Source organism: Callithrix jacchus, chromosome 6 (genome assembly GCF_049354715.1).
Source record: "Callithrix jacchus isolate 240 chromosome 6, calJac240_pri, whole genome shotgun sequence".
NCBI lineage: Eukaryota > Metazoa > Chordata > Mammalia > Primates > Cebidae > Callithrix > Callithrix jacchus.
In genome coordinates, this window is record NC_133507.1 from 15212640 (window position 1) to 15240468 (window position 27829).

At 38.0% G+C, this 27829-nt stretch overlaps 1 protein-coding gene, 1 non-coding gene and 1 pseudogene across 4 annotated transcripts in view; all 3 read right to left on the minus strand.

Annotated features, from left to right (window-relative positions):
• LOC100413318 (high affinity cAMP-specific and IBMX-insensitive 3',5'-cyclic phosphodiesterase 8A) overlaps window positions 1-27829 on the minus strand; it is a 119637-nt gene that overhangs the window by 77372 nt on the left and 14436 nt on the right. The gene's annotated exons all lie outside the window — the stretch shown is intronic.
• Window positions 1317-27829, minus strand: part of LOC144576765 (elongation factor-like GTPase 1) — a 28539-nt pseudogene continuing 2026 nt past the window's right edge. Inside the window, exons 3-5 of the transcript XR_013519228.1 lie at window positions 14413-14544; window positions 8287-8432; window positions 1317-3453 (exon numbers count right to left, since the gene is read on the minus strand). The product of XR_013519228.1 is annotated as an elongation factor-like GTPase 1 (transcript). The remainder of the gene's footprint in view (window positions 3454-8286; window positions 8433-14412; window positions 14545-27829) is intronic.
• On the minus strand, window positions 23488-23651 carry LOC118155142 (U1 spliceosomal RNA). Its single transcript, XR_004745364.1, has one exon. It is a non-coding gene; the product is annotated as a U1 spliceosomal RNA (small nuclear RNA).

Consider the following 27829-nt stretch of genomic DNA (forward strand, 5'->3'; position numbering starts at 1 on the left):
AAAATTATATCAACTTAAGCTTTTTTTTTTCTAACATGATTGGTAAGCTTTTTTTTCTAACATGATTGATAACCAGGGAACTGCTATAGACGTAAAGGACTTTAACTTCATCAGAACGTTTGATTTTCTACCTGTTGAGTTTTATTTCTCATCAGATAAGAAAAGGACAATGAAAAAAATAAGTAAGAAATAAATGTGTTAAGATGGTGGTGGTGTGACTGTTCTTGCCATTAACATTTTTCTCCTGTTTACTGTTGTAATACTAATTGTGTTATATAACTTAAGAAAAAAATTAGGTGTATAGATTCAGTACTCATGTATAAATACAGGAGTTCATGTAACTACAAAATTTCTACAGTCTAGTCAATTACCAAAAATGTGGATTCTGCTTTTTGGGGAACAGAGTGGGAAAACAACTTTTTTTTTTTTTTTTTTTAAGAAATGAGATTGATCTTGACTTCTCATATGAATTAATGAGAAGATGTAATTGCTAAACTGCATTAAAAGAAGGATGCGTATTTCAGGAAAAAGGTAATAGTGTAAACATAGACGTTCTCTACTGGCTGGGGGGTATGTGAGGTGCTATGTTCTAATATCGGTTGTTTCAAGAGGGATGCTGACCAAATAAAGTATGTCCAAAAGACAGCAACTGGAATGGTGAAAGGATACAGAAATCATAATAGAGAAACAGGTGAAGGATTTGGAGGGTTTTTCTCTTGGATATAAAACTAGAAAACTAATGATTTCCTTCAAATACATAAAAGTGTTATTGCATGGAAGAGAGATGAATGGTGGTACAGATAACTGGAAACTAGCAGGTGACAGATATTTTGCTCAGTATAGAAAAAAACATCAACTCACAAAGCTGGCTGTGAGCTGCCCATAACAGAAACATTCAAACAGAGGTGGTATAAGCATCTCTTGGGGTAGGAGAGGCTGGAGAAAAGCTCTTAGGTCTTCTTCAAGGATTTAAGGGATTACGATTTCTTGATTTTAACTCTTATTTCCACCTCCTTAAATTAAGAAAGTTCTCAATGAAAATGAAATATACCATCTGAGAATAGTGATTGGTGTTTCCCAAACGAATCTACAAATTCCATGGCTGTTAATAGGTATGCTGTATTCAAATAAGGTTGAGAAGCACTGTATATGACATGCCGTATTTGGAGATTTTATTCGCAGTGCACACTGGCCTTAATCCAGCTATTTTTCAAATGCTGCTACTGATGCTCAGTCTCACAGAAACCTTAATGTGATGCAAGACTAAATTTCTTCTGGAAAAAAAATGCTTAGATTTCTTTCAGGAATTGATTAGCAAAAGAACCTTCCTTAAAAGGATGTAATTAACCACATATTGACTCAAAGGGCCTCAGGGTTAGAGGAAACTTAATAATTTGGCTGACTCTCTCATCCAGGGCTCAATCCTCCTTTATATTCTCTTCACTACTGAAACAGTTCCTTGATCTCGAGAGAATAAGACAACTACTGTGTGCCAGGTGCTGTTCTAGGCATTGTATTTAACAAATTGTGTTATCCTAATCTTCACAATCTGTATGAATTATTATCCTCTTTATTGTAAGTAGAGAAAGTAAGTCTTAATGAACTAATATTAGCCAAAAGTCCAAAGAGGTACTAAGTGCCAGTGCTTCATGTCTCCTGAGATCTTAAAGTCTGCTTCTCCCAAATAAGAAAAATCAGAAATAGGATTTGATAGAATGATTAGCAGTGAATAAAGCCCCAAATAATTTTCTTTCTTAGAACCCAGAATTCACCAAAGCCCTTTTGTGTGATAAGAATGCTGCCTTATTCTTTGATCATTTTCAGAACAACTTTGGTTACGCAGACTGATACGCTTATTTGCTTGATACACAATACTGCAAAGATTTGGATGGTAACACATATAAACAGTTTAAGCTTCAGTTAGCAGACATTTCATCACAGAAAGGATTCTGTTACTTGCAAAAAAAAATCTTTAGTAGTCATGTTTTTTCCCTCTCAAGATTTTAATATTTAAGATATCTGGCTTTCAAAGACCTTAGTTTCTCTTAGTAAATCTGAAGATGGTATAGCTTCTGCAAAACATACCAAAAAAGTTTAAGATTTGGGGTTTGCCGGGTGTGGTGGCTGATGCCTGTAATTCGAGCAGTTTGGGAGGCCAAGTGGGTGGATCGCTTGAACTCAGGAGTTCGAGACCAGCCTGGGCAACATGGTGAAAACATGTTGTTTTACATGGTGAAAACAACATCCATCTCTACAAAAAATACAGAAAAATTTAGCTGCATATGGTGGCATGTGCCTGCAGTCAACAACTACTTGAGAGGCTGAGGTGAGAGGATCACATGAGCCTGGTAGACGGAGGTTGCAGTGAGCTGAGACTGAACCACTGCACTCCAGCTGGGGTGACAGAATGAGACCTGTCTCCAAAACAAAGGTTTGGGGTCTAGGAGACTTCACTATTATTCAGGGCATGTCTCACTATCTTTACCTTTTCTTCCTTACCAAGAACATCACTGGTGGCCATGATCTCACATGTGTACATAGCTGTGATCAGGCGCTGAGGTTTCACTTGCAGTGCATAGTGACGTGCTTCTTTCATGGTGGCAATAAGCTGTCCTGAGAAAGGTCCATAGCAGTCAGTGAGTGCAGAGTCTTTCTGGGATGTCCTCTTCTCCAAGGCCTCAGAGCAGCCATCTTGTAGCTCTTGGTTTTCATTTCCACCAGAACAGGTTCCATTTTCCTCCTGTCTCTTTGGCCAGATCACTTGCTCCTTGTTCCTCAAATTTACTTAGGTCCCATTTTTCCAGAACAAAACAGACACCCATGAGAGGGTCCTCACACATGGGGCCAGAAAGGGTTGCTAGTTGGAAGCCACTCACAATGCTATTTCCCAAATCTCGGTATCTACTGGCTTCTTTTGAAGCTTTGTCAGCTGGACCTGTCCATACTGAGTTCTCAAAATCTTCACTTTTATTGACTAGTATGTTGGGCCCACATTTTCTTGGGCTGAATGACCAGACTTGGTCAACAATATTCCTCCATCTTCTCCCTGTCAGGTGTTGCTCCAGTTTTCCTATGAATTCCAAAATTTTCTATTGGGTCTTTCGATGAATCATCTGAGTATTTTCGCCCTCATTCAAAGAGGATGTCAACTGCTCCATAGAACGAATCAAATCACTATTTTCTTCCAGAATCTGAGTGACTTCTTCTGGAAGGGGCATGGCTCGAACACTGAGCATGGCAAGTTTGCTGGGAGTTGTTATAGTAATCAGCTCATCAGAGTCAACTTGGATTCCCTCAGGGATTTTACTTTGATCTTCTTTTGTTTGGTGTATGACTGCAACTTTTTGCTGTTTGCCTATTTCTTCATTGACCATGTCAACCTTTGGGGGTTTTGTAATTGTTTCTCTGAATGGAATAATGGGTTCAGATACACTGATATAAATCTTGGCAAACCTACAGACAAATTCAAGATAAATAACAGGTTAAAATCCAAATAGCATCAAAGCTCCCATGTAGAAATATCACACAGTGAAGATTCTGCAAAAACACAGGAACATAAAAATTATCTTACTATAAAAGAACCGCAATTTACATTGTATCACAATTCAAAAACTGCTTTCTTTCTGACTGAAAAGACTACTTCTAGTGGGAATATACCTCTGCTGTGGGTAGCAGCTACTCTTCTGGACACCATAGGTCTTGAGCCCCAGTCTGGTACCAAGTTCAGAAAGCCTCTTTTCCCACACAATATCAAGTCTGATATTGTTGTATACTGCATATTCACAATCTTGTATATTCACAGGATACACAACAAAGATGAACCTGACATTGTACGTTTTTAAAACTACTTTCATATTCAAACCTGAGAAAGACAGTATCCATACACACAACTGTAGTTCAATCTTACCTAAGAATTCAGATATAAAATCTAAAATAACAAAAACTATGGATATGCATTGTTTGTCCATTAAAAAAAGAAAACATCACGTATGAGGCACTGTGTTAAGTGTTTTACATGTAGTATTTCTTTAGCAGGCACTAGTACTACCATAATTTTATAGAGAAAACCAGATAAGAAAGATTAAGTAACTTCTCCAAATAGCCTGTAAGTGGTGAAGCTAGGATTCAGATTTAGGTCTGACCAGAATCCACACTCTCAGTCATTATGCATACTGAAAAATAGAGTTAAATAGTACATAAATTAAAGGAATAGTCTACCATAAAACTAGGAAGTTTTTATCATAGGTTATATAAAAATTAATTTGAATTAGGGGAATTGCTAAAATAATACCACATTAATAAAAGGTCAAATAATCTATGTAGCCACCTTTAATTATGCTAAATTGCCAATCAATAAGATTCAACATCTATACTTGATTTTAAGAAAAAAGACACTGAGAAATCTTAGGAATAGGAAAATATCTGTAAAATTATCATTGCATAGAGAAAAATAAGCTCACATACTTAGAACACTCAAGAAAATCAACTGCAAAGCTACTGAAACTATGAGAGAGAACACATCTACGTTCTTATTCCTAAAACATAAAGTCAAAAGAGCTATAGAGCCACTTTAGTCCTCTTAATTCTTGAGGCTCCCAAGGATTCTCCTGTAGTAATCATTTATATGATTAATTAAAACCACTCCAAGCTGTGGAAGGTAGTGTGTGATGGCTGCTACACTTACAAAGCACCTCAGGACAAAAGGTTCTCTAAGTCCTGGCAATGCAGAGCCTGTGATTACTTTACAAAAGTGCAGTAGGCTCAGGCTACATCACGGCAATTTCCTGTGGCTTCCTGCTCTGATTGTTACTACCTTGAGATCTAGATGCTAAGAATTCTGACAGTTTCTCTGGCCTGGGGACAACAACAGAAAGTCTCCTTGTCTCCCATTCCTGGACAAAATCCATTCCTGAAAATGTGCACGAAAGTTGAAAAAGATTATATACTACTAAAAGGAAGGCTCTGCACTAAAAAAAAACAAACCTGTAACATTATATACATTCTTAATGTAAGTATAACTGTGAAGACTTTGCCAACTTTGGATCTTTCCTTTAAGCACTTAAAATTTTTCTTTTTAATGGGAAAAAATAAAGAAAATAGTGAAATGAAAAAAAAAGTATAACTGTGAAATGTAATGATCAAACAGAACAGTGCACAAAACAAAAATCTACTCAACTATGATCGCTTACCTCAAAGTGAATACCCATGTAAACTACATGGTATACTCAAGAAACAGAACACTCCTAGCCCTAAGAGGGCTATCCTGATTTTTATTGTAATATCCTTTTTTTCTTAATCACCTAAACATGTAACCCCTATACTCCACAGTTCAGTTTGGAATGCCTTTTTTCCTTTTCTTCTTGTTAAAAACAGGGCCTTGGTATGTCACCCAGGCTGGAGCACTATGGTGTGATTATAGTTCACTGCATCCTCGAACTCCTGTGCTTAAGCAATCCTCTTGCCTCAGCCTCCCGAGTAGCTGGTATTACAGGCATGCACCACCTGCTCAACTAATCTATTTTAATTGTTTTCAGAGATGTGGTCTTGCTATGTTACCCAGCCTGGTACACTATTATGTTTTGAACTTAATATAAATGCAGCAAACACTTTTTGGGACAAATGGCTTCTTTTGCTTAACATTATATTGAGATTCACCCATATTTTACATAGCGGTAGTTTTGTTCACTGAGATCATTCTATAGAATTCCATTGTATGAATACACTATCATTTATTTATATTTCCATTTAAATGTTTGAGTGGTTTCCAACTTTCGACTATTAAAATTTTGTTACCATGAGGCAAGGTGCAGTGGCTCATGCCTATAATCCCAGCACTCTGGGAGGCTGAGGTAAGCAGATCACTTGAGGTCAGGAGTTCAAGACCAGCCTGGCCACGATGGTGAAACACTGTCTCTACTAAAAGTACAAAACACAAAAATTAGCTGGGCATGGTGGCACATGCCTGTAGTCCCACCTACTCAGGAGGCTGAAGCAGGAGAATTGCTTGAGCCCAGGAAGTAGAGGTTGTAAGCTGAGAATGCACCACTGCACTCCTGCCTAGGTGACAGAGCGAAACTCCGTCTCAAAAAGAAAAAAAATTGGTTGCTATGAGTATTCTTGATACATATTTGCCTAGCTGTGTGTTGGCTGCACAGAGTACAAATGGGAGATTTGCCAAGCCACAGGAAGTGCCTATCTCCCATCTGAGCAGATCATACCAAATCGTATGCCAAAATGGCTGTATCAATTGATATCCCCACTAGTTGCACAGGTAAATTCTTGCTGCTCAACGTCTTTGCCACCACTTGATAATATCACTTAAAAAATGTTTAACCACTCCAGTGGGTATGCAGAAGTATCTCACTTTGATTTTAATTTGCATTCCATCAGTTAGTAATAAGTTGAATAGTTTTTCATGTTTATTGGCCTTGGAAAGCCTCTGTTATGAAGTACCTCTATCAAGTATTTGTACAATTTTTCTGTTGGATTGCTGCTCTTCTCATTTATTTGTATGAATTCCTTCTAAATTGGGATATAAATCTCCTGTCTGTTACATGATAGAAAGGACTCCCCTAACCATGTCGTCTGCCTTATTGTCTTAAGTGTCTTTTGATGATCAAGCTTTTCCTTTGTCATTAGTATTCTTAATACACTATTAAGAAGCTTTTCCCTACCCTGAGGTCTTGAAGATATTCTCTTATTCTATCTTCTAGACACTTCATGGTTTTACCTTTTACATTTTAACCTACAATCGATTTGAAATAAATTTCTGAGTAAATTATGAGGTAAGGGTCTAGTTTCTGGCTTCTGGTAGAAGCTTCTACAAAATCCCACATAAAAGCAGCAGCAGTTACTCTGATTCTTTTTCTTTTTTTGAGACGGAGTCTTGCTCTGTTGCCAGACTGAAGTGCAATGGCGCAATCTTGGCTCACTGCAATCTCCACTTCCAGGGTTCAGGTGATTCTCCTGCCTCAGCCTCCTGAGTAGCTGGGATTACAGGCACACAGCACCACACCTAGCCAATTTTTTATTTTTAGTAGAAACAGTGTTTCACCATCTTGGCCAAGCTGGTCTTGAACTCCTGACCTCGTGATCCATCCGCCTCGGCCTCTCAAAGTGCTGGGATTACAGGCATGAGTCACTGCATCCGGCTAGCAGCAGTTACTCTTATTCTATTATTAGTAGCAGGTATTGTTGTACAGTTACTACTGCCACCAATTTTACTGTGGTATATTAAGATAAATAGTGTTTAACACAGTGAATGTTATATAATATTTAATTATATCAATCATTTATAATTATTTGTTATGATTATTAAAGTCCCAGAAATTTTAAAAACAAAAGGAAAGCCATTGTAGGGAAATTTATAATTTTCCCACTAGTAGGCACAGAAATGTATATGAACAGTGAACATCTTTTATTTGTCTTTATGCAATGTTGGCAAAAGTTTGAGAAAAGAGGCACTTTCGAATATTTATTGCTATTATAATGCAAATCAGAACAGCCTTTCTTGAGGAAAATATGGATCATAACCCTTAAAAATATGTACACTTTTTGAGCTAGCTATAATACTTCTAGAAATTTATCTTAACCAAATAAACAGAACTGTGTATACAGATATTTGTGTACATTTGCATATGCATAGGACAGTGTGGATTTATGAATCTGAATGTAATGGTGGTTATTTCTGCCTGATAACTGAATGACTTTTCTTCTGTATTTTTCTAATTTCTGCAATAAACATACATTATCTTTGGAACAAAGAGGAAAAATGTCTGCTACAAAAAGTAATTTGGGATGCCCATGTTATAATCATCTTCAGAGAAAACTGTAAAGATTTCCAGAAGATGTACATTGTAAAGGCCACATGTAGTTTTGTTCACTGAGATCATTCTATAGAATTCCATTGTATCAATACACTATCATTTACTTATATATCTAGAAGTCTATCCCAATTACATAGCCAACATTTACAAAATAATATTTTGTTTTGTTGTCCTGATATTTTGTGTGTTTTGTGTACGTGCTTAAAGTAGAATACATACACAGAAAAACATTTTATGACTTAGGTAAAAATGCAAAAGCATTCAAGTGTAAGCAGTGAATGCCATTTTTCGGTTATTAAAAAGTAAGTCTACAATCAAATAACTGTTCATGTTTGAATTGAGGGCATTTCATTTTTCTCCAAAAAGAAGTCATAGTCTAAGTTCAGCTGGTTTCTGAAATACTAAAACATCCCATTAATTGAGAGCGATCATTTCTCCATCTCCATCATTTTCACCTAACCTTTCTTTTAAGTCATCCAGGCATCGCTGAAGGTGAACTTCTCCTGCTGTGGCTAAAACGTGCTCTCCTGTTTCCTGAATTAAAATCTGGACACAGGGATCAGCCTGGTTTAAGTTTCATTCCTTTTACGAGCCGAGGCATTTCACCTAGGTTAACAAAATGAAACAGATTACATACCATATAAGAACTAACACAATTCAAAGACATCAGCTCTGGCTAGTGAAGGAAAAATTACATTGAAATAAACTCTTAAATAACAATTTATTTTTCTTCCAGATAGTGAAGAAAACTACCTTCTAGTAATTTTTTTGTACAGAAAGCAAACATGACACATTTGCAAGCTTATCATCAAGACTCCCAAAGCTGATCTATATCACTTCTTCTATTACTCTGCAGATATAAGCTACCATCTTTCTACTTGAGAATTCACCTAAATCTTTTAACAAATGTACACATTCTATCCCCTAGAAATGGAACAGGGTATTTCTTCAAACATCACCCATAAAATCGACAAACAAGCAAAAGAAACATTTAATATCATATTCAAGAAACTGTACCAGAGCCTCATGTTATAAATAATTATTTGTGAAACTGTTTGATAGGACTTGAGTTTTAGAATGCCCTAACTAGCTGCTTCATCCAGTAAGCTAAAGGCATCTTCTACATTGTATTCTGTATGTGTTTTTCACACATAATTGCTTCCCTACAGTTCCTAGGAGTTAAGAGTAGAGATGGGGGCTGTGATGACCTACATCTTGGGTTTAGCTACTTTTTTCACCCTCTTTCCACATACTCAACTGCTACTGCTCCCTCAAGGCAGGTCCAAGGAAGTCTCTTGCAGCTGCCTTAGCGGAGACCTTGGTCTTGAAGGCATTTTTATGCAGTCTTGTTTCAATTCTACATTTGAAGAAAAGACTCAGCAATTCCTCAATGCTTGGTTTCTGCATGCCAAACACACAAAATCACAGAAATTTTCTGCAATGCAATGATTTTCAACATGCCTTACAAAAGTTGATTAACTGGGACAGGAAGAGAATATTAGAACTTCTATACCTATTTATATTTGAAATAAAGTTCTAATAACAATAACATTTCATAGCACTAACAATGTGCCAGACAAGCACTTTACATACCCAAGCTCGTTAACGATGAAGCAGTATGATTATTGTTCTCATTTTATAGATGAGGAAACAGATGTAGAGAAACTAAGAAATTTGTGTTCAAGGCCCCAGATTGACTAAGTGGCAGAACCTGGTTCAGAAGCTGGGCAGGGAGCCATGGTGCCCATGCTCTATGGATGGATGTCAGCACCCTCAAGGTGATCATAAGCCACACATAGGATACAAAGAATCCCGAAGGAAGACAGGAAGTGAAATTTCCCTGTGTCCAGGGTTGACAGAGGCACCTTCATTTGTTCCTTTTTGGCAGACTGTAGTTTTCTTTTGCCTAATTAAGTGGATTTACAAATATTATGTAATGTTAACTAAGCCTTCATAGAATTTTAAACCTGGCTTAAAAGGATTCCTGCAAAAACATCACTGATAATACTTTAATACTAATAACACAAGCACATGGGAATAATAAAAAGAGAAATGGCAAAGTTTTTTGTCAGCTCTCCATCAACCAAATTATAAAATTAAAACAATGGCTATCACTAAGATGAGATCCCAACAAATATTTTAGAAAAAATATATACAGACTTAAATCTGTCTCTTCAAGGTAAAATAAAGGTAACAGTTTAACAGTAAGAGAAGTTTGTTTGTTTGTTTTTAAAGAAATTTGAAACATGGAGACAACATTTTGAAATTAGGTATTTGAAAACGTTGCCACTGACAGTCCTGTGGTTGCCAAAGATAACATAAATACTTCATGTATAATGTATAAAACCTCTTAACATTTGAAAATGATTTTCTTAACCTATTCTTAAGATCACATGGATAGTTCAAGAAAGACATAAGAATTAACAAAGCTTCTAATTAGTGTAAGAAAAATAAACTGCCATCAGGAAAACTAGATATTCACTATCTGTATTTTATCAAAACCTTTTAATAATTGGGAAAATGGGATTCTGAAATGGATACCGTGATTTAGTAAAGGAAGGCAACGAATCATTCTTCCATTTGGAGTATGCAACTTTGTGAGGTGCCTTTGCCAGTGATAATGATTATTAAAATCAAATGTTTTAACAAACAGAACCTAGAAGCAGACCTTGGAATGGCTATATCACAAAGTGTTCAGGCAAGATCTTCACAAAGCAGAAAGCATTAGTGTGGCAGCCAGCCTCCAAGATGGTCCCAATCATCCTTGCCTCCTGCTGGTCACATTCCTGTGTAGTTCCCTCCAACAGTGAATCAAGGCTGACCTGTGTGACCAACCGAACACTGTGGAAAGGATGATGTGTGAGTCCCAGGGCTAGTTCACAAAAGGCATTACAGCTTCTGCCTCAGTGTTCTGAAATGCTGGCTGCAGCCAATCACCACCACGCTATGCTGCAGGACACTCGGTTATGTGGAGAGAAACTGAGGTCCCCAGCCAGCACCAACCTGTGAGCCCATACACTCAAGGTGATATGTGACTACAACTACTTGAAAGACTGATGCTGAACCCTTCCAAATTCCAGACCAAGGGAACTGTGAAAAATAAGTGATTGTTGTTTCAAGCCACTGAATTTTGAAGTATTATGTCACATAGCATTGAATAACTAAAACAATTATAAGCCACAATCACAAATAAATACTATATACACTTATATGCACATAACGTATGTATCTTCATCAAATACAAATAAAATTAGGTATTTTATTTTATCTCCATTTTTTAAAAATTTCTATTTTTGTGTTTCATAATGTATAAAAAACATCAACAGAAAATTTCCTGTATCTATATAAGCATTGGTATCAAAACATTTTTTAATATGGATAAAATAATTCTAGACACAAGTTAATCTGATCTCAGATAAATAGAATTTCTTGAATTCCTACAAGTGAAGATCCAGCACTGTCTCTGAGGCAGAGATCTGAACCCGACTTCAGTGCTTCCTAACTGTAAGGCATTGGGCAAATTAGTTAAATTCTCTAAGCTTCAGTTTCCCTCATGTGAAGATGAGAATAAAAAGAGTATCCTAATAAACAGGGCTTTTAGGGGGATTAGATGAGACAATGTAAAATCCGTAGTACAGTGTGTGGCATACGTAAGGATCAATCGTAATGAAGAAAATAATAGTTGCTTTGGAAGATTTGTAGTTCTCTGTGTTGAATTTGCAATTGACCTGTGGGCATGAAGTAGAGGGTGGCTGCCACAACATTTTCACTCCCACTTGGGAAATTAGAGAAAGAAAAGTGGAAGAACAAATGCTCACGATCTGCTTCTCCCAGAAAGAAGAGAAGCAAATTATTGTCTTCTGGATTAGTTAATCCAGTTGTCATAATGAAAAGGAAGAGAGGGATATGTGGTCTACTCAAGGAAAACAATGGATGTGTCCAGTGCCTCTCAGAGGCAGTATTACTGGGCGTCCTATAAGAGAATGAAATATACCAATAGTCATCACACATGTAACCTATGAATAAAGTGGTCACTGCCCCAAAGTAAGGATGAGCCTAAGTTACTAAGGCAAAGAGTAAACAGACAACGAATATCCTCTGAAAGCTCACAGGAACAAAGAAGGGAAGTTTCCTCAGATATTCTGAATGTAAAATAACATGTGGACAATGTAAAAACACCAAGAAGACAAAACAGAGTATAAAGCTCAGACAATGAAAAATCATATGGGTGCTTCCGTAACACAGTCAATAAATGCATGGTAAATCCAGTAAAAACAATATACTTAATGGGGAAAAAGAGCGATACTGCTTTTATAGTTATGAAGAAAATTATGTGCTCCTTCTAACTTTTAGCTTATTTTAAAAAGTTCAGGTAAATTTAATGAAAACACACATAAGGAAGTACACTTTGGCCTTCAAACTGATAATCCTGAATAATTCTATTTATTAGACTATCTCATTTATGGAAAGGAAGTTAATCTTACTATGAGTCAGCTATAGGACAGGAAATACTCTAGTTACTAAAATCCCTCATCTCATGTAGCCAGTGCTTCAAAAAAGATGGTTCTTTAGGTTTGGGCTTTTACTTAGCTTGCATAACAGAGACCACAGACTAGCATATAACCATGACAGAGCCTTTTAAAAATTATCAATTTCCATTATTAAAATATCACATCTTAGGCCAGGCACAGTGGCTCATACCCGTAATCCCAGCACTCTAAGAGGCTGAAATGGGAGGACTCCTTAAGCTCAAAAGTTTAAGACCAGTCTGGGCAACATAGGGAGAACCCATCTACAAATAATACAAAAAAATTAGCTTGGCATGGTGACATGTATCTGTGATCCCAGCTGTGGTACCAGCTACTCAGGAGGCTGAGGCAGGAGGATCGTGTGAGCCCAGGAGGTCAAAACTGCAGTGAGCATGATTGTGATTGAGCCACTGCACTTCAGCTTTGGTGACAGCGAGACCCTGTCTCAAAATAAATGAATAAATAAATAAACAAAATAAATTATGGCTTATATTATTATTGTTTCCTATTTTTAAAATGTATGTGCAAATGCAACAGAGAAAAACCAAATAAGAAAGAATATACAAATAAATAGTAGAAGCATCTAAGAATAAGAAATGGTTGCCAGACTCAAATATCACAACTTAATAAAACTGAGCTTTTTTGTATGTATTTCTTAGGAATGAACACAGTAGACAGTGGTTAGAGCCAGCCTAGTGAGTCGATTAAAAGAACAAAATCATAATAGGCCAGGACCTGAACAAGCCTAAAAGAGAAAGCATGTTTTATAGAGAATGGGATAAATCCGTGCAGCAACCAAGGCACTGTGTCAGTCCACAGTGACAGCCCACAAAAAATTCCTCTCTGAGCCTGAAGGCAGATGGCTATTTACTAGGGCTGGCCCCAAAGGTCAGAGGTCCAGTCCTCCCAGTGTCTGCTCTGGGGACAAAGGGATCCATTAAGGATACCTTGGAGGACTGCTCTGGGGATATATCTAGAACATACAGAAATGTCCTAGAACTTGAGAGAGGGATGAGTTCAGAAGGCTCAGCTCCAGGGAGAGGAGGGATATGTTCAGGAGCCATGAGGCCATTACACACTTCAACAGAAAACTACCATTTTACCATTTGTTCTTTGGTTTCCTTAAATCACAGTCTGGAGATTCTCCACTGACAATCAGTAGCACTGAAATAGCAAAGTCACAGCGATTCAGGATTAGCAATAGTCATGGAACATGAAATGCAAAAGTTGAAAAGGATTGACTTGGCAAATACTATAAGCCAAAAACTAAGGAGTTGCTATATGGTCAGGCATATGTGAGTATCAGGTGGCCAGCAGGAAAGGTGCAGAAAGTAGTTTCTAAACAGATGGGAAATTCTCAGTGTTCAGATAATTTGTCAAACCTAAAGGAGAAGCAAATGATGGATTCTGAACCAAGGAGCTTGTGATAAGATTTCAACTAAGAAGTCACATAAAACATGAGCTTTGGCTGGGCGTGGTGGCTCACGCCTGTAATCCCAGCACTTTGGGAGCCTGAGGTGAGTGGATCATCTGAGGTTGGGAGTTCAAGACCAGCCTGGCCAAAATGGTGAAACCCTATCTCTACTAAAATTACAAAAATTAGCCAGGCATGGTAGTGCGCACCTGTAATCCCCGCTATTCAGGAGGCTGATGCAGGAGAATTGCCTGAACCCAGGAGGCAGAGGTTGCAGTGAGCTGAGACCTCGCCGGAGCATTCCAGCCTGGGCAACAGAGTAAGACTTCATCTCAAAAAAAAAAACAACTCCATGAGCTTTCCTGAGCTACAACCCTACGCCAAGATTGTGGGGGATGCAGAGATGACCCTGCCTCTGCCATCAAGAAGATTCAGTCTCCTGGACAGCAAAGGAACCTCTAACCATGGAATGTTCCTAAGAGAGAGGTTAGATGCCCTTTGAAGGGTTGCTTCTACCATATACTTCAATGAAACTTTGTTAAATACTACTGAAACAAGTCATGAGGAATCAAATACTAAATACATGTATATACTTTAAAAGTATAATAAACATCATATGCTTTTAAAAATAAGGTCCTCTTACATGGATGTTTTGGTTCAACAGCAACTCTCACAATAGGCGTGGCTTCGAAGTTAAGTGGTATAAATGGTGAGCAGGATGGCAGGCTACACAGTGTTGCAGATTTCAGCACAAAATCTTGAAGGCCTCCTATTCCTGTAGGGAAGAAAAGATCCATATGGTCAATAGAGAATGATAAATTCTGAATTTATGTTAGAAAAACAGCAGCATCAACCCAGTATATGTGTCACAGAGCCAAATGCTTCCAAAATATTACAAGAAATGAGGCAGACCTGTACTGTGTTTTTTTGTACACCTGGATACCATCTGATTGCTGTCAAAATACAGAAATTTGGCTTTTTGTTTCCCAGATGTTCAAATGCTATTATATCAGATTGGGCTAATGCATGCCTACTTCGGCCACAGAAATGATCACTTCCAGATATATTTGTCTGAAAACACTGATTATTTCTAACAGTTGGTGTTTAAAAATATATTAATTTGATAAAGATGGGTCGCTACTGAAATAATATCTTTGCCAAATCTATTTGTATATAAGCAAAGGGAATTTATAAACTTAAAATGTGATGTGTGTGTGTGTGTGTGTGTGTGTGTGTGTGTGTGAGAGAGAGAGAGAGAGAGAGAAAGTGAGAGAAACACACTCACATGGGCCATTTTTGTGCTTTTTGGGTTGAAGAAAGGAAACAAAGAAACCACTTTGCTGCCTTCAGTTGACCAATAAAGGTACAGGGTGATGGGAGGCCACTCAACCACACATCCAGGCTGGTGGAGAGCAACTGAAGCAGAGGCTTCAGGGTACACAAACTTAGAGGATAATTTAGAGGTTTCTTGTCTGACCACACAGTGTGGGAAAACCCCCTCTAATATCCACCTGAACATCCCCGCTCTGACAGCCACCAGAATTTACCACCTCACTACGTTAACAGATAGCTCCAACTTCCAGAAAATCTTCCTTGCATGATTCTAAAATCTGTTTCTCCCCATCTCCACGCATCGTTCTTAGTTCAGTTCTCCAAAGGATCACAGAAAATGTGCTTCTTCCACTGCCACCAACTACCCTTTGGATTTTGAAAGCATCTGTCAGATCCTTTTAACTCTGTTCTGCTTCACACTAAATATCATTAGCTCCTTTATTCAGTGCAGGACATGATTTACACAGCTTTTATGTACATGGGATCTTCTTCAAACTCAAGTTTCCAGGATGTTAAATTCCTCCTGTGCCTCCAGTGTACTTCTTTGGTCAAAGTCTAAATTTCTTAGGACTTCATGACTAAAACACCAAAAGCATTGGCAACAAAAGCCAAATGAGACAAATGGGATCTAATTAAACTTAAGAGCTTCTGTACAGCAAAAGAAACAATCAGTAGAGTGAAACAGCAACCAACAGAATGGGAAAAAATTTTCAATCTATTCATCTGACGAAGGACTAATATCCAGAATCTACAAAGAACTAAAACAAATTTACAAGAAAAAAAAAAACCTCATCAATAAGTGGATGAAGGATATGAACAGACAGTTTTCAAAAGAAGACAGTTATGCACCCAACAAATATATGAAAAATGGTCATTAGAGAAATGCAAATCAAAACCACATTGAGATACCATCTCACGCCAGTTAGAATGGTGATTATTAAAAAATGTGGAGACAACAGATACTGGAGAGAATGTGGAGAAATAGTAATGCTTTTACACTGTTGGTGTGAGTGTAAATTAGTTCAACCATTGTGGAAAGACAGTGGATTCCTCAAGGATCTAGAAATATAAATTTCTAACAATCCCATTACTGGGTATATACCCAAAGAATTATAAATCATTCTATTATAAAGACACATGCACACATATGTTCATTGCAGCACTGTTTACAATAGCAAAGACCTGGAACAAACCCACATGCCCATCAGTGATAGACTGGACAAAGAAATGTGGCACATATACACCACGGAATACTATAGAGCCACAAAAAGGATGAGTTCATGTCCTTTGCAGGGACATGGATGAAACTGGAAACCATCATCCTCAGCAAACTGACACAAGAACAGAAAACCAAACATTACATGTTGTCACTCATAAGTGGGTGTTGAACAATGAGAATACATGGACACAGGGAGGGGAACATCACACACACTGTGGCCTGTTGGTGGGTGGGGGAGCTAGGGGAGTGATAGCAGGGGATGGGGAGGTTGGTGAGGGATAACATTAGGAGAAATACATAATATAGGAGACAGGAAGCTGGATGCAGCAAACCACCATGGCATGTGTATACCTATGTTAACAAACCTGCATATTCTGCACATGTACCCCAGAATATAAAGTATAATAACAAAAAAACTAAAGGCTACATTTTACCAAAAGAAAACAAAACAAAACCAGAAAAACAAGTATGTTCCCTCTAGGGACTCATTTTAGAATTTCCAGGGTAGGAAGAGTGATAACTTGGGGGAATAAAATCCAGAATTAGTGTGCCATCGCTTTGCTTTAGTCACTATATTTATTTTCATATTTCATGGATTAAAGAATTATGTTTATTCAAAAAAGTACATATGATTTACAAGAAACAAAAGAGAAAACAGGTTGAGGAACGTGGAGCTAATGCAATTTATAAGATGCCAAGAATTCTAGTGTGATTTTACGGAAACACCAGTACTTGTGTCTGATTGAAGATAAATGATCAAACCCAAGTCCTTTTCCATCTTGATTTTTCTCTATACAACAAACAAAATTAAATACATTGGCATGTGAACACTATGTTACAGACGGAATGACAGATTACATCCAAGTAAATGCTGAGTTCTTCAGCTGGATACATAGGTCCTTGCTAGACTGTATACCATACCCTTCAAATTCCTCATAATAAAAAAACCAGTATTTTGTAAACTGTTGGGTCAAATTTCTTTTTCCAGGCTGTCCCTAGTGTTTTCCTTTAAAAAGAATTCCAGAAACAAATATTAAGGAGAGTATCTTTCATGACATGAGACTGAAAAAAATTATGTGGGCCTTGAGAGATGAATTTGCCTTCTGCTGAAAACTTTTTTTCTGTTCTTAACAACTCCCTGTTGCACAGGTTTGATCAATGTAGGATGAGGTTATGCTGGCAGGCAGGAAGATGGTAAAACATTAGTGAATACTAACAGTGCTTTCTGGGGGCAAGCCTGTTAGCTGTCTGGATAGGGATAGCATTACCATCTTCAGGCAAATTTGGATTTGTAAAGTGCTCTTTCATTGCTGGTATGATAACATCAGAATTTTAAAAATTTGTGGAAACAAATGTTAACATTCTAGTTAGAATATGGCCTATTAATCACTAAAATTTTATTTCAAACTGACTTTAACATTCTTCACGCAAGAACTATCAACCTGTTCTCGTTAACCTGCTTAGGCTGGAATTAATGGATCTCTTTAAACCTTTGCAGGAAATGCAGGTCATATGTCATGGACATCCATAGAGCCTCATGCCTGTGAGAGAAGTGAACATCACTTTGGGAGAGAGATGAGGATTTTTTTAAGTACAGGTACCCCAGGTAGTAGGAATCTAGAGAACCCTTAGTTTTAAAAGACCATCTTCTGCGCTAGGCCACATGCATTTGGATAGCAAAGCAGCCCATATGCTGCTCTGTTTCCAGTTTTATGCCTTGGTTCTATATCTTTAATCAAAACTCAGATTCTGCGTTCTTTGACTCAACTACAAAGAATAACAGGATATCCACATGCTTTATACCCTTGTCACCCTTTTCCAAGCCTGGCTGGCCGGTATCTCCAAAGTGGATCAGTATTGCTTAGCTAAGGTTTTCACAAGATGGGTCAAGCCTGTCCATCATGCTAAACAAGTCCATTAAATCAATTGCCCTTTAACGTCTTGGTGTTATAGTAGGCCTTAAGGAAAAATCTTGCAACAATGACATCACTTTGTCATAATTTTTTTTCTTCCCATAAGAACAGATGGAGCTAATATTTCTTTCTTTCTTTTTTTTTTTTTTTTTTTTTGAGAAAGAGACTCACTTCGTTGCCCAGACTGGAGTGTAGTGGAGAAATCTCAGCTCACTGCAACCTCTGGCGCTGGGGTTCCAACGATTCTCGGAACCTCAGCCTCCTGAGTAGCTGGGATTACAAGTGCGCACCACCACACCCAGCTAATTTTTTGTATTTTTAGTAGAGATGGGGTTTCATCATGTTGGCCAGGCTGATCTCGAACTCCTGACTTCAAGCGATCTGCCCGCCTCAGCCTCCCAAAGTGCTGGGACTACAGGAGTAATAATAGTTCTTAAGCATATTACCTCAAGATCTGTGGGCCCTTATCTCAGAAGAGAGACTATATACACAGTAAAAGAAGAAAAAGTAACACCTAAAGAATCCAAACTCTTTTTTTTTTTCCCTGGAGATATGCTGGCTTGCTATCTTTGTATTTGAGAAGAGGTAGAAACTTGCCCCTCAATGTCCTGAACAAATTAAGAGTTTTATAACTGTCACTGTAAGGTCCCAAGTTATGCTCCAAGACAGGATTCTGAGAGAGCCAGACCACCACTGTTCTATTAGGAACAGCCTGACCCAATGGAGTTTGGTTCTCACCAAGGGAATAACACGGTTCTCAGAGTGGAGGTTTAGGATTGAAATAGTGGGAGAAGTTCCATCTGGGGCTTGGAAGCAGAGTAGAATGCCTGAGTGTTCCCTAGTATTTTATCATCTCTTGGTGTGTCCTAACAAGACAAAAAGTATCTACAGAAGATCTACCCAAAAAGGATCTACCCACACTCACAACTGTGTCATTTTCTTGGTGAGAATCAAGCTTCGTTGGGTCAGTCTGTTCCTAATAGAATGGCGGTGGTCTGGCTTGACTGTGATCCTTTCTTGGGCATAAATTGGGACCTTACGGAGGAATCAGAACTGAGGTAGAGATGCCAAGTCTTGGTGGTTTGTTAGGAGCTAGGACGAAGGGGCAAGAAGGAAACAAGAATAAAATCCAGATTCCTGGCATGGACAACGAGGCAGATAAATTACCAGTTCAAAGCAGCTGTCTATTCTCCTTTTAGGTTTATAATTTTTATCATTTACATTAGTTCTTTACATAATAAACATTTGAACTCTTTCACATTTTTTTTCCTCCAGACTATAGTTTCCCTTTTTATTTTGTTTCTATTTTTTCCTCTAGAGTAACTTTTTGAGCTTTTTCCAATTGGCATCTAAGTTTCAAAGCCCAGGAAGCTGTGCTTTCAAATAATTAATAAACAGTTATTCAACTTTCTGTTAGTCTCTTAATGAGTTCAGTTTTAAGGGCAAGGACCAAAAGAGGCACTTCACAGATTCCTCAATGAATGAGCACAGTTGCTGTCTTCACAGAGTCTGAAATCTGGTGAGGAACAAAGGCAAATAAACAGGTAATTACAACACAATGTGACACATCTTATAACAGGAAAATATACATTTTGTTCATGTGAACACTGAAACTGAAAAGGTTATGGCCCTCCTGGAGAAAGTGGCATTCAGGAATACAAAAATAACCACACAGAGGACGCGGTTAGGGAAGGAGGGATGAGGTGTGGAAATGGCACCACTGGAGGTCCAAGTGAGAAACCGAGGTCATTATTGACAGCTGTGGGGTGGAGCATAAGGCACAAGGGAAAAGCCATTTCCATCCCATTCATTTTCTTTTCTTTAGTCAACATGTTCAATTTGCAACAAGGAATTTGAGTGCTATAAAGTTCTAACCTTATGCAATTAGTGGAAGCAGTGGCAGTGGTGGTTCTAACAGCCACAGTAGCAGTGGTTTTATTCATATTTGTTAATCAAATTTAGGAGTTCTTTTGGTGCATGATATAAACTACATATTTAATTTTTGTCTATGCTGCTAACTATAAGGAAAGTTGTAATAACTTCTTCATGAGGCATAAATTCATATTCAGAATCAGATCCACTTATGAGTTTTGTATCCTGTCCCGCTTACCTAAATTTATACTTTATATACTAACACATGGTCTGGAGTGATACTCCTTTAACATGCTGCATTCCAATTCAAATGATTTAAATAAAGAAGGGAAACACAAGAGTCAGCAGGTCAGAAGCATAAGATGCTTAGTATAGTTGAAAAAATGCTGGAAATTTGTCTTAAGACAAGAAGAAAGGGAGGAGAAGACACATGGCTTTACATAACCAGGAAATCAATGAATTTCTTCTACCTTTAAACCCTAAATATTTCCAATTAAAATCAGGAAACAGAGTCAGTTCTCGATGAAATGGCAACTTCAGCACAGGTTTACAAATGGTCCTGATTGAAATGATCAATGAAGCAGCAAAAGAAAACCTGCATGAGTAGGTGAAACTAGAGAAGGGTACCTTGAACTGTGAGCTATTCTGTTAGTCATGGATCAGATTGAAGAAAATATTAAGGGTCAGTTCATAAGTCTCTTCTTGAGCAGGTGGCACAACTTCAGGGGATAAAAATTAATAGGCAGTGTAGTGATGGTGGTCTGTTAGACGATAGATCAATGGGAAAAAAGTAAGAGCCCAGAAAAAGACCAACACATGTAGGGATGTGGAAATGATGAAGGGGCAACAGTGGCAGACAGGTAGGCCTATTTGGTAAACACCATTGAAATAATTAGCCAATGAAATGAAAAAAAATTATATAATTGCATCTGTATCATACACTGTCTAGAAAAAGAAATTCCATATAGATCAAAGACCTAAATGTGAAACATAAACTTGAAAACAAAAATCATATGATACCATAAGACTGAAGATAAGTCTTATGGTATCATAGTGAGTTAAGACTCACTACGTTATTTAAAAAACTTCAAAACAAAAGACATAATACATAAATATGGGGACAACAGACACTGTGGACTGGAGGTTGGTTAAAAAACTATCAGGTACTATGCTCACTACCAGAGTGATGGAATCGATACTCCAAACCTCAGCATCATGCAATACTCCCATGTAACAAATCCGCACATGTACCTCCTGTATCTAAAATAAAAGCTGAAATTTTTACACACACACACACACACACACACACACACACACACACACACACTCTCACACCCCACAAAGATAAAAGCTACAAAGAGATGCTTTCAATGTCTAAAGGAGACAAAAAATTGTAACTATATATAAAGAACTAGTACAAATCAGTGAAAAAAGGCAATCCAATAGGAATTTAGGCAAAAAATATAAACAGTTCCAAGAAAAGACATTAAAAGAAAGCCTCAATCAAAAAACATTAAAAAAAAAGAATCTCATTGATAATAAGGTAAATGGAAATTAAAACGGCATACTCTTCTGTTTCACAGCAATACAACTGGTAAAAGTCTGAAGAAACCATGTGCTGGCAAGTATGTACAGAAAAAGCAGGTCTTGTGCACTGTAGGTCCTGAACAAAAATTGTTACAACTATGTGAAAGAATAAGCTGCAGTGTTCATTAAAGTGTGACTAGACTGTGTAACTCACCAATGTGATCTCTACTTGTACATCCCAGAGCAGTGTTGAGAACAGGCACAACTGTGTACCAACAGCACACCACCCACAGCCATACAACCCCTCTCTAGGTGATTTAGTGAGGGTCTGGTGGGGGCGTTTCCGATTGGGGCCTACTATTGGCTGTTAGTGAGCAGCAGCCAGTGCTATGCATGGGTGAAAATGTCCTCCCATACAAAGAATTACCCTCTTTGTATAGCTTTTCAATATTCTGTGGACAACCCTGTCCATAATAATCTGGGTTTAAACTTAATTCCATTTTAATAAGAGTTTTTTGTAGTTTAATGTACACCAAATTTTCAGAAATGGAATTAACACATAAATCAAAGAAAAAATCAACTTTTTCTGAAAATGAGCTGTTCACCATTTTACTGACAGTCACTCATGGCATATGAGTCATCAATACCATACATCTGTATCAAGCTACATCTGTGACTGCCATAGAAACAGGGTGACTACAAATATCTGACTAAACTCATGTAGTCAAACTGGAATTTATACACTAAAGTGCACTTTATTTTATTGTAAATCACTTCCCTCTTATTTATCCCTTATATTAAAGTATTATACTGCTATTTTTGAAATTATGCAGGCAGGCAGATTATGTTTTCTTTGAATTTCATTTCTGGATAGTAAAAGTAATGTCACAATAACTGTTACGAAAGAAGGTGAGGTTAGGTTTGACAGGGTTAAGAAGTTTCCCCTAGAAAAACTCATCTATGTGCACAAGGAAAAAATGTTCAAAGGTATTCATTGTAACATGTTTGTCACAGCAAAAATTTAAAAGCACCCTTCAGTATCTACCAACAAAAGATTGAAAAAATAAATAACAATAAATTCATACAATGGAATCAACATAGGAAAAACATTTGGAAAACATAAAACAACACAATAAGAGCATGTCATACAAGGTCATGAACAATATGATACTATTATGCAAAGTTCAACAATTAAAATATACATATATATTGCAGACAGACACCTACTGAAATTGCAAATAAGTTTTAAAGCACTGAAAGAAAATGACACAGCAAGTTTAAAGAAGTTGTTCTGCTGGGAAAATGGGAGTTCCTGAAGGGATAAGGAAAGGATACAAGGTGACTTAGATAGCTAGCATTTCACTAGGTATAAAGAAAGTTGTGCAATTATGGAAAAACATTAAAATTAGTTGAGTCTGGATGGCAGGTACGTGAATGTTCACTGTATTATTTATTGTCCAAAATACTTCAAATTTTAAGTTAGTGATTGTTACATTCAGATCCTGGTTTTTATCATTTTTGTTATTTCTGTAATTTGCAAATATTCTGTAATTAACTTGTATTTGTAAAAAAGTATACCTTTCCTCTTTTAAAATGTGTGTAAAAATTAAAACTTTAAACGCATACATAAAATATATAAGAAAAAATACATATATGCATAGGAAAAAGAGCTGGAGGATATATTCCAAAATGTCAATAGTGGCTACATCTGGAAGTAAAGAATATTTTCATTTTATTTTTTCTATATTTAAACAAATGGTCTTACCAAATATACTATTTTTATGATGATAAAAATAATTTTTTTCTTTAAAAAAATGCATTTACATTAGGTGGAGCATGAACAAAGGCATTTACATTAGGGGCAGCATGAACACAGTTCCTCACTATCCACAAATTATGCAGTTGAGTTTCCCACATTTGGGGAAATCGGAGGGGTCAGCACACCCGGAGTGTAATGAATAAGCCTCGCCCTGGGAAACCACCTTGGTGATCTTGGTATCTCCCCTACCAAGTAAGTATCTATTATGATAAAAATGTTTAAAAATAACCAGAAGTAAAAATAGAAAAATAGCCTTTTTGTTACTTCTGTGCCTTGAATGCTCACATTGTCTGAATTACCACAGGGCAATGAAACTGGGATTATACAGTAAATGGATTACATTTGTATTAATCAATTTAGACCCTAGAAACTGAAACTGTGGTCTCACCTCTGGATTGCCAGACTAGATTTCATGATGCCTTGTGTCCACAGAGGGAGTCTTGGATTCCTATCTGATGGGGAGCTGGAATATTTCTTGAGGTTAATCAAGGTCCTGAGAGTGAGGAGTCTCAGCCTTCAGTTTAAGAAGGCTTTGTTGAACCTTAGTCCCACTGACACCCTAATCTCCAGATCTACTCACAGGCCACCCAGGAATTAGATGTGGGCCTGCATCATCCGATGCCATTCCTGTGTCCTTTACCATTTGTATTAACTTTTCCAAAGGTTAATATTTTCTACAAAGTCAATTCAGGAATTACGGAATTTGGAGGGTCCTGTAGAATCTTACAGCCTATTACACTGTGATTTCTTTGAGGGCAGGCTGTAAACAGTTGCTGAAAAAATATTTCATGTATTTTCTGTGCTTTTTAGATTTATTTCATCAAGTGTCTAGTAACCACTTATATTTATAAACTCATGCTGTGCACCATGGGGGAGACAGAGATGAAGACAGATCCCACATTCTATTTTCTCACATTTTCTTATTGTACACTTGATCTTAGCCAAAAGGCTGAGAAGTGATCACATTTTCTTACTGTAAGTGCTCCTGAAGCATTCTTACAATGCAGTCATATTACTACTGAGTATTTATTCCAATCCCTGAGCCTTGAAGTTTGGGATTTTTGAGACTATTGCCATATGTCTGCATCTTGATGTGGCACAGGTACTGACTGTGACACAGATACAGCTGGGACTGTAGGAGTGCATCACTATGCCCGACTAATATTTAAATTTTTGTAGAGACAAGGTCTCACTATCTTGCCCAGGCTGCTCTTAGATTCCTGGGCTCATGTGATCCCCCTACCTTGGGTCCTAAAACTAACAGCACTTTAAAGATGTTCCAGTGTCTTCTGGCATGCATAGCTTCTGATGAGAAGTCAGAAAACAGAGAATCACTGTTTTCTTTTAAGCAATGTGTTGCTTTTTCTCTGGCTGATTTCAAGATTTATCTTTAGCTTGTTAGCTGCTTGACTATGACAAAGCTGACAAGGGTTAAAGTTCACTGGGCTTTGTATACATATGCATATGCCCTCTACCAAATCTGGAAAGATCTTAGCCAGTATATTTCCTAGTATATTGTTCTGCCCTAAGAGAGGTTTTTTCTTACTCAGAAAGAATATGAAAACCAGATAAGACCAGGCTCCCTTAAAGTACTTTCAGGAAAAAAAATCATCAACCCAGGATGCTATATCTGGCAAAAATATCCTGCAAGAATAAAGGGAAAATAAACATATTCTGAGAGAAGAAAAAAAATTCATTACCAGTAAACATGCAATACAAGGACAGGATTTTGTTTAGAACCCTATTTCCTAGTGTTAAGTCCATTATCTCTTATGGTTTTAATCTCTTTCTCTCTCTAGAAACTTAAGAGAGGCAGCATCTTACCTGAGAAAAATATTCTTCTGAAATGCGTGCAGCCCACTCGATGCAGTACTGCGGGGATCGGCAGGGATTGGACACATCAGCACATTTAATCAGCATTCGTTTCATTAGAGTCCAGTTCACTGGAATCCTAAGAAAATCGTGTATGATTTCCTCTCTGTTATCAGTGTCCTAAAACATGAGTGGAATTCAAAGCAATCAAAATGGGTTCCTAGGTGCCAAGCCCTCTCTTACTGGTCTGGTCCCACTGTAAGCACAAGAAGGGCACTAGTCAGGATCTATAAGTTAAAGCTCTCACAAAACACTGCCAAGGATACTATGAGCATTGAGTTTGGCCTCTCACTTTACACAGGAGAAAACCAAGGCTCAGTGAGATGCCAACAGGACCTAGGAGTGGAGGGTAGCACAGCGGTTGGTGTATCTGCCCTTCCCCTTTTCCTTGCCTATTTCTTTTCTTCCTCTCATTAAATCTTTGTCACAGTTGCCTTTTTTTTCTGTTCCACTCTCCCCACTCCCTTGGTAAGAACTCTAAGACTGGTTTTATCTTTTATTATATTTATTTTTAAAAAGTATGAGCTGAAAAAAGAAAATTTCTCTGCCATCACAACAAATGGGCTCTTGTAGCCCAACAGGCTCCTTACTTCTCAACCCAGTGCTGTGACTGGTGTGATCTTGGGAATCTGCCCTAACATTTTTGATGTATAAAGGACTTAACAGCCATTTTCTGTTGATCTGCACTCACGAGAAGATCTAATGGTAAGCATAAAAAGTATTTATTACATTTTACAAATGAGGACACTGCGACTCAGGGAGGTGAAGTGACTTGTCCAAAGCAACCCAGCTGAGCCAGCATAAGACCTTAAGTTCTGCCTTTAGTCCCAGGCTGCCTTCCACTCACAGTACTACATGCTGTCTGCCTCACAAGGATCCCCACTGGCTATGGATCAATTTATGACACAATAGAACCTCTATTCATAGGCTCTCCAAAGAGAACTCAGGTTAGAGGCTACTGGGGCAGAGAACAATGGAAAAGACCAGAGCAAATTGAGTGTCCTCAGTCTGATTCCATGCCCATCAAGCAACCTTGCAAGGGAGTTAGTCATATCATTTCAATATGCAACAACAGTGGTCTCAGAAGGCCTGATGGTCCCAGCTCAGAGGGAACAGATTTACCATCAAGATGGGCAGGTGGCAACCTGACTCTAGGCGTCCTGGGGAGTGCCAAAATGACTATACCAGTGCTATAGCCCTCCTCACTCCAGGTTTCCCCTGCTGACTAGCTCTGTGCTGATGCTTCTTTCTTCAGATCTGTTAATACCTGCAGTGTGAATATAGTTTAGTACTGCCAGTCTGGAAACTTCTCTATCATCTTCCTTTCTCCTGCTCTGACCCACTGGATATTGATTTTCAGTCTCTCACAAGTAACCCCACGTACTGACAACAGAGATGAGAACCGTAATGTTAAGTGGAGCAGAAAACTCAGCTAAGTCTAGGGGCTGTCCAGACTAGATGCAGGAAACCAAGTCTGTGAGGCATGTTATTTCCTTCTGAGGCATGGGGTCAGCCAGGAGTGGTGGCTGGGTGACAAATGGCCCTATCCAGAATGGCAGGGCAGGAGCCAGTAAAAGAGGCTGGTACAGGCACCTCTGTGTTGAAAGTCTTTGGAAAGAGAGTGAAGTCGGGGCAGGCTGACAAAGTGAGAGAACAGGAAAGGGTGAAGGAACAGAGTTCTCAACATCAGCTTAAACTGAAGTAAATGTCAAGGGGTAATATGCTACAAAGCCATGGGGTAGACAAAGGCCACGGCCAAACAAATGAGTTGCAGAAGTAAAATGGAGTTAGAGGTCTAGTCTGCAAGGATGAGTCATCCCTGTGTGTGAACTATCTCAGGATGGTGATAGAAGCTGGGGAGGAGGGTGGTAGAGAAGACTAAGGTGCTGCCAACATGGTCAGTAAATGTGGGTCTCAGAGGAAGAGGGTTTATGAAAGAACATATTCTTTAAGTTGCTGACACAAGCAATCTACTATAACAGGCTCCAGTTCTTAAGTGCCTACCATGTACCATGCTCATCACTCCTATTCCTTTAGACCTATTATTCCCATTCTACAGATAAGCAAATGGTACAGTAGAAATAGGGTGGGAACTCGAGCCTGTCTGCTTCCTCAGCTGCAGTCTCCTGCCTGGCGAGAGGGTTAATGTTATCCTTGCCCAGCAGTTACTGTGAACTCCATGCCTCAAATGTAGAAAGGGGGCAACAATAATGTCACACTTGTGACCCAAATACAGTGCCTTTCTCAATCGACACAGTCCTCTAAGTGTAGACCAAGAGATACTAGCTGCTGCTACTATGGTATATGCCCCGTGTGAGTGGCTAGAGAGAGATGTCAAGGGCTCTAACTGATCACAGAATGGCAAAGAGGACAGGAATAGTCTACGTGTCTGAAGTTAGTTTATTTAAAATCTGATCTTCCTTTTGAGTTTTCTCATCCAGTTAAATGTGCTAATTTTTTTCCTGCCAGGTTTTTGCACTTTAAATAATGTTTTAACCAATAAAAA